Raw genomic sequence first — 8,145 nt, forward strand, 5'->3', positions numbered from 1 at the left:
GTCACACCTGTGTTCTGGACTGAACTGAAATAAACTTGCACGGAAAGATTATAAGACTACTACATTTCTTTGTGTTTTACTCACAGGTAAATTATTTCATATCTCAAGAAAATCGTACAGTTAATCTTTTAGTTCGGTTCAGTAAATTTTAGGAATCTACCACCATTAATAGAGATGATTACGAAAGCTATTGAAAAACAACCTCATTTGTCATCTTAAGTGCGGAGGAAAATTGACGCCAAGCTTTTAAAGTCACCGAACCTCGAACCTCTGAACTTGTCAATCTTGTTTTCTCTCGTCAAACTGGTATTTAGAGTGCGAGCATCCGTTTCAGATTGATAAACCGATGGTCATAACCGATGAGCCCGCTGTACAAAGCGCACGGCTATTAAGACTGGGTTCCAAACTGTATCCAAGCAACAAGCAGCACATGCTCACGCTATCCGTTGTTACTCGATTGATGAAGCGTGTTGCTCGAGTACGCCAAAATCGTGCCAGTAAAGCAAAGCGGGCTTTGGTAGCAGGGTGTGAACACAAAATTATACTCTATGTCATGATGTGAAACTTAAAAGTTCCATCCAATAAGAACTTGCGTCTTACACCACCTGTGAATCTTGATCTTATTACATGTATAAGTCCTTTCCCACATGATCTTATATATTCTCCCTATTCTCCAAAGGTTCTTGTTTTCTCTCCTAACGCGCGGCGATTTTTTCCAAATTTCAATTCGCTTTGAGTCCAAGCGTCACGTACAGATTTATCAGCCTTTCACGGCTCCTTCATCTAAGACCTACATCCTACAAGAATGAGTTACGCACGTAAAGTCAGGTCGGCTTTAGTTAAGTTTGTTATTTTCTATAAAACATAGCGCCGACAAGTCTTTTAAACTCTTTCTTTATGTCTCTTTTGAAAAAAGCATAAGCCAGCGGGTTAATGGCTGAGTTTAAAACCAAGATAGGAATTTTGTAGTTTTCATCTTTGCATGGCGATGAGCCCGAGGTTCTCGTAGTCTGAAATAGTAGTAGAAAACCACAACGTAAATACATCCCATAGCAAACAAGAAACACTCCTATCACAATACCCATCATTATTACTGCAGACTTCTCACGATGGGTTTTAAAAGACACCTGATGGTTAAAACGTAACTGTCTTGCTAAAGTGCGTGCTGACTGATCATGCCTGCATACATGAAATATCATTGATACAAAGCAGAGTATTAACACAACACATATAAGAAACAGGGGAATTATGATCAGCCAAGAAAAAGGACAGGCCAGCTTGTTTTGAAATAAGACAATACAAAGGGCATGTCTTAGCGTAGTATAACCAACTGGCAGAGCCCAAGAGAAGAAAATAGCTTGGGTCATTCGACGGCGAGTCATAAAAGTAATGTATTTTAGAGGATGGACGATGGCAAATAAACGCTCCAGTACTAAACCGCATAAGTTTGCAGCAGACGTGTTACTAAACAACAACCTTATAAAATTCACCCGCGATAGAAAATGTTCAGGCCAGTCGCAGGTGTTTGTAATGTCGCAAAAGAACAGAGAAGGAATAACGCCCAAACCAACACAGAAATCCGCTACTGCAAGTGAAACAATGAAGCGTTGGTTTTAGTACGGAGATTTCCTCTGCTATAGACGAGGAAGATTGTAAATCCATTTCCAAGGATGGTCAGGAATGAAAGAACCCAACCAAGAATCCAGAACCAGGTCCCCATTCCTAACAGTTATAGGAAGTTGTTATCAACTGTAGAATATAACCAACATCTTGCATATATATCAGGGACACATGTCAACTGGTTACTATGGAGCGTTTTCCCATGACGTCACGGCGGCCATATTGGTGTTCCAAAAAAATGAAACGGCCGCCATGTTGGCGTGCCAACCAATCCTGTGGGAGTTGACTGAAGTCTTTTCTTATGTAAACGCTCTCTTTTGTTCCAATCAATTTGCATAGGTGCTGGCCACGTGAGTGAAAACGTTGTATTTGTAATAATTTGCTTATTAATGTCGTAATAATTTGTCTTGCGCTGTGCTATATCAAAACTTTGCAGCAAGACGATAATATATATATTAAATACCTAACGTTTCTTTGGGCGTTTGATAATAAAATAAGTACAAAATGTTTTAATAAATTCTTGAAATCTAATACATTTTTAAAGACATAAAAGTGCTTTTTGTCTTATCGCTTAATTTCGAAGATTTTATCATGTAGCGTTTTTTAATGTACCGTTCTAGCAGTGGACATCTCGTCTACTTTTATAGAATCTACAGAAAAAATATACATACACATACATAACTGTAATCAAAAATACATTTTCCCTACCTCCTTAATAAATTAAAGCGTGCTAGTTATTTTATATTTCGGACTTTCTGACGATTTTATGTTGATTTTCTCCACCTCTTGACCAACAATAGAGAAGGATAACTGTTTGCGCATTAGATAATTTTACACAATTAAACAAAAAAAAAAATGGCGGAAAATTTTTGGCACGCTTTGCAAAGCAAATGAAATAGCCAGCGCTAGTTTTTGCCAATGTTTGATGGACTACACTTCCCTTACTGAATCGTTCCTGTGTTTGTCGCCAGAACAGACAAAAATTTATGACATCGTTCGAGGTAAGCATAGGTAGTTTAGATACCGTAAAATTCCGAAAATAAGCCCCTCCATGTAAAAAACCCCTCCAAATATAAGCCCCCCAAACTCGCAACGCAAAAAACCCTCCGTTAAATCGCCCCTCCAAATATAAGCTCCCTGGGGGCTTGTACTTGGAAATTGCCCTCAAATACAAAGTAAAACAAAGAAAAAACGGTAAATTTCCTTCCAACTATAAGGCTAGCCCAATCGATTTTGAAACGCACATTTCCCTCCGTAGATAAGCCCCTCCAAAAATAAGCCCCTGAAAAATATAAGCCCCGGGGCTTATACCGCATAGGAAAAAGTTTTCTTGAAAATCTGCTCCGAAATAAGATTTACGACAATGAAATATTAGCGATTTTCAAAAATTTGCCGGGAATTCAAAATAACCGTTACAATCCTGTTATTAGCCTTAAATCATTTGCCAATACCTCCTACGTACACATATAAATTTAAAAATCCCTAAGTCTTTCTGCGCTTTTGAGGAGCAAACTTCTTGTACCCTTACTTGTCGCTTTTATTTTGGTCATTTTATGGCGGTGGCCACCCGTTACCGTTTTTGAGAATTTTCTGGAGAAGAAAAAAATATTTCGACAAAAATATTACACCACATTTATTGACTCACTATAAGGTATCTCCGGACGAAATATGAGGATAGGCATTTTTTTCCATCACGTGCAACCTTTCACTTGGTCACCGCAGAAAGTCGCTCTTAAACAAGCATGAAGTTAACGTTTTTGTTTTTGTGTAGGAAGAGAATTGTATTTTGTTTTGCCTTCCCTGCAAACTGATAGTTAATTAACCTCAGTCCATGCCGGGTGTGAATGAAATGTTTTAAAAAAACTTTAGAGCACGTTATGTATGATCATATTTATGTATATATCATTTGATATCTATACAGGCAACACTGGAGATTTTTTTTCTGATTCCCTATGGCACGATCGAAAAAACATCTTTATCTTCCTACAAAAGTTTTAAAGCAGTTACTTTGCCTTAACTTTAACTGAGAACGGTGGAAGATTTTGTAAATAATTTGTGACAATCGTCTTAATTTGCATTAGCGGTTGTTATTTGGTTTTGTCAGTCTGAAAATTGCTCTTTTTTGTCGGTTTAAGGTGGCTCGACTTGTTTTTTTTTTAGGAATTCATTCGATTCATGAATCGCATCCTGAGTAATGTGAAATTCAAGTTAAAATCTTTGTTATTGAAGCTCATCGATAAAAGATTCTTAAATTAAAACCCCCAAAAATTAAGAAGGCCAAGGGATGGATTAAATGGCCGCTAGAAATTGGTTAAAAATTTTAACTGACAGGTGAGAAATAATAACAAGTATTGAATGAGGCTGAATAGATCTGTAAAATTAGATCAGATCATACAAATGCCGAATTCAATAATTGCTTTTTTATTCCTTCCAAAATATTCATATCTAAACTACATATACTTACCTCGAACGATACCATAAAGTTTTGTCTGTTCCGGTGGTACTGAATACATGGGCGATTTAAGGGATGTGTAGTCCATCAGATATTGTTCAAAAAGTAGTTATCTCATCCGTGGTGTTTTATAGTCTTGAGCAGTAATTAGTACTCCTGGCTATTTCATTTTCTTGGCAAAACGTGCCAGGAGTTTTCCGTCATTTTTTTAATTTCCCTAACGGTGTATATTATCTGATATGCAAAAAATTGTTCTCTTCATTGGTCAAGAGATGGAGAGAATCAACATAACATCGTCAGAAAGTCTGAAGTATGAAATAACCAGCAGGCTTTAATTTATCAAGGAGAAACGAAAAATGTGTTTTTTTTTATTACAGCTACCAAAATTTTTCATAGTGTTATTCGCCCACTCAAACGAACGAAAAGATTTTTCTGTAGGTTCTTTAAAATTTGTTATAAAAGAACTCAGTGTGACAGGCATCCTAGCCCCTGCGGAAGGTGCTGTCAGATGGGATATGATGTGCCGCTTTATAGGGTATATTTCTCAAGCAGTTAATTAAGAATGGGTTTGGGTATAGAAATCAGAGAGCAATTCTTGGAAAGGGAAGGATTTGGGAAGTTTAGTTTGATAGGGTAGAAAAATTCAGCTAAACCAGAAGTATAGGCTAGGTGGTCCAGTGTCCCAGCGGCACATTGCCACCCGAAAATTTCTAAAGAATCCCCTCCCTCCCCTCCCCTGGGGAAAGAACTTCCTTTAACTGTTAAGATTGAGAATTGCATGGTTTTGGATTCTTCGCTGGTTTCTTTCATTTCTAACCATCACTGGAAATAGATTTACAATCTTCCTTGTTTGCAGCAAACGAAATCTTGGCACCACTTGCCATGGCGGATTTCAGTGTTGGTTTAAGCGTTATTCCTTCACTGTTCTTCTGCGATATTACAAACACCTGCGACTGGCCTCAACGTAGCCTCTCGTGGGTGAATTTTACAAGATGGTTGTTTTAGTAACACGTCTTTTGAAACTTATGCGGCTTCAGTATTGGATCGTTTTATTGCCATCGTCCATCCTGTAAAATACATTGCTTTCATGACTCGCCGTCGAATTACCCAAGTTCTTTCCTTCTCCTGGTTTCTAACAGTTGGTTATAATGTGCTAAAAGTTACCCATTAAATGATTTATTTCTAAACAATAGATATTCCAGTAACAAAGGCACCAACTCGAGGCTCTGGAGTACAAAATACAATGATTCGTATGAAATTATCCACCCGAGCCTCGTCCTCATTTCTTTATGTTTTCTAACTGGAGCGTAATGCGGGAAAGGTCTATACCTCGTCCCTCATATTTGGCTGAGTATAATTTTCTTCGAGTTCCTTTCAGTGTTGTATTAATATTCTGCTTTATATCAATGACATTTCACGTACGCAAGCATGATCGGTCAGCATGCATCGTGGGAAAAAAGTTACGCTTTAACCATCAGGTGTCTTTTAAAACTCATCACGAGAAGTCTGTAGTAATATTGATGGGTATTGTGATAGGAGTGTTTCTTGTTTGCTATGGGATGTATCTACGTTGTAGTTTCTACTACCATTCCAGACTACGATAACCTCATCGCCATGCAATGAAAAAAACTACAAAATTCCTGTCCTTGGTTTTAAACTCGGCCATTAACCCGCTGGCCTACGCCTTTTTTGAAAGAGATATAAAGAAAGAGTTTAAAAGACTTGTCGGTGCTGTGTTTTAAAGAACATAACAAAGTTAACTAAAGCCGACTTGACTTTACGTGCGTCACTTATTCTTGTAGGATGTAGGTCTTATATGAACGTGTGTGAAAGGCTTGAGCTAAGACTGATAAATCTGTACCGCTTGGACTCAAAGCGAATTCAGGCGAATTGAAATTTGGAAAAATGGCACATCGGAGAGAAAACAAGAACCTTTGGACCCTAAGAGAATACCGCGCAAGGGAATACCGCACTTAGGATCAAGGTTCACAGGTGGTGTGAGACGCAAGTTCTTATTGGACGGAACTTTTTAGTTTCACATCATGACATAGAGTATAGTTTTGTATTCACACCCTGCTACCAAAGCCTACTTTGCTTCACTGGCTCGATTTTGGCAAAGTCGAGCCAGACTCTGCATCAATCGAGTAACAAAGATAGCGTGAGCATGTGCTGCTTGGATACAGTTTCGAACCAAGGCTTAATAGCCGAGCGCTTTAAACAGTGGGCTCATCGATCGGTTATGACCATCGGTTTATCAATCTGAAACGGACGGTCGAAGTCTGAATATCAGTTTGACGAATGAGAGAAAACAAAATTGACTAGGTCAAAAGTTCAGGCTTCGGTGACTTCAAAGGCTCAATGCGATTCAGGCGGAGCCTCCATTTTTCCTCCTCGCTTAAGAAGACAAGAAGATGCTTTTAGTCCAATAACCCTCGTCAAAGGCAGTAGATTCCTAGAATTTACTGAACCGAACTGACGGATTATAGAATGTACGCTTTTTTCGTTGTATGAAATAATTTCCTCGTGAGTCAAACACATAGAAATGTCAGTAGAAGTTAAAAACGTTGCGTGCCGAATGCATGATAAAACCTTCCAAATTTAACGATAGGAATAAAAAAATACAAAAGAAGACATAATAATAATAATAATAATAATAATAATAATAATAATAATAATAAATTTATTTTTATTTATTTACATTTGCCACATAAATAAATATTACAGACAGAAAATGAAAAAAAATATATATATATATTATTAACAATAAGATTGCACTTTTGTAATAGATAGTGTGGCGAGGAAGCTCATTAGAAGCTAAATAGCTTGCAGAAAATTGGGCTCCTCATACTTAATGCTTTTATGGCGCATTTTAACATTAAAAATATGATCAAATGCGCACAACACTCGAATAAGACTAAAACAAAAGATATATTTCATACTCTGTACATACTAAAGCTTAATCAGTTGTTGCATTTCCTTTCCAATAGGTAATTTAGCATAACTCATAACAAGTAAGAAGTAAAAAGAGAAGATAAAAGTAGAATATTAAAACCTACGATCGCTAAAGACAGGTAGCTATGGGCCTCTTTAAAATAGTGTGTCTTAATGAGTCTCTTAAACTGATCAAAACCATTCTCTTTCCTAATATAGTCTGGTAAACCGTTCCATATCCTTGGAGCAGCTGCAGTAAATGATCAGTCCCCAGTTACAAAGAGTGCATTTGGACTTAGCGGTAGGGTCTTGGTCTTGCAAAGTACCGCCCACATTACTCCGCAGGTTATAGCGAGGACATCGTTTAATATTGATGAGATTACTTAAATACATGGGCGCGAGATTGTGAATAGCCTTGAAAGAGATCACAGCGATTTTATAGCAAATTCTCAACTTTACCGGTAACCAATTTCATTTCAAGCAGCACTGGGGTAATGTGAAAGTATCTGGGTGTGTGGGTGATGATAAGTCGCACTGCCGAATTCTGAGGACTTTGCAATTTGCATTGGAAAGATGCACAGCTGGTACACCATAAAGAAGACCGTTGCGTGCTATGATCACACCTTGTACAAGCAATTTGATGGAAAGACATTTAACTAAACAATATTGTTAATTGATTGATAAGCCACGGTGAGAGCAGTTGATAAACATCATATCGACTCGACACGTATATTGAAAGGATTATGACAACGAGGTTTTGTAAATAACTAATAAAGGTTAGACAAAAATATTTTGCGAAGAGGGTTTTTTTTTTTCCACAGTTGATGGCAACTACCTTTAAAACTCATCGACGTCGTGTTTTTGTAGACAGAGCGCCAATTAAAGACTTCCACCATGACATAACTGATTTTTGCACGAAAAAGGTCTTAATGTAAATTGACTTAGAATAACGAGTAATAACCAGTCTGAACAATAACGGGACTGTGAGAATCAAACTCAAGGTTTTCAACGCTCCGGAGCCGAGACGAAATTTCTCTTTGGAACACTTCTTTTTCACATCGTGATCACTATATCGTTTTTTCCTTGCTTTAATAACTTTTCGCACTCTGTTTAAGAGCTGGAGGTTTCTTTTTGTTACCTAT

General features: G+C 37.6%; 1 pseudogene; it reads right to left on the minus strand.

Moving 5' to 3' along the window:
• Positions 1 to 848: 848 nt before the first annotated feature.
• LOC140922426 (trace amine-associated receptor 5-like) lies at positions 849 to 1,720 on the minus strand (annotated as a pseudogene).
• Between the last annotated feature and the right edge of the window lie 6,425 nt (positions 1,721 to 8,145).

Source organism: Porites lutea, chromosome 13, assembly GCF_958299795.1.
Source record: "Porites lutea chromosome 13, jaPorLute2.1, whole genome shotgun sequence".
In the NCBI taxonomy this organism is placed as follows: Eukaryota; Metazoa; Cnidaria; class Anthozoa; order Scleractinia; family Poritidae; genus Porites; species Porites lutea.